Raw genomic sequence first — 212 nt, 5'->3', positions numbered from 1 at the left:
AGGAAGGGAGAGAAAGAAAAAAAGGAAGAAGGGAGGAAAGAGGGAAAGGAGGAAGAGAGGAAGGGTGGGAGGAAAAAAGGAAGGAAAGGAGGAAAGAAGGAAAGAGGGAAGGAAAGAAGTAAGGGAGGGAAGGGAAGAAGAGAGGAGAAAGAAAGAAGGGAGAAAGACGGGAAGAAGGAAGAGAGGAAGGAATGGGGGAAGGGAGGGAGGAA

The sequence above is a fragment of the Meleagris gallopavo genome, chromosome 9 (genome assembly GCF_000146605.3).
Source record: "Meleagris gallopavo isolate NT-WF06-2002-E0010 breed Aviagen turkey brand Nicholas breeding stock chromosome 9, Turkey_5.1, whole genome shotgun sequence".
Classification (NCBI taxonomy): domain Eukaryota; kingdom Metazoa; phylum Chordata; class Aves; order Galliformes; family Phasianidae; genus Meleagris; species Meleagris gallopavo.
Note: the sequence above shows the minus strand (reverse complement) of the source record.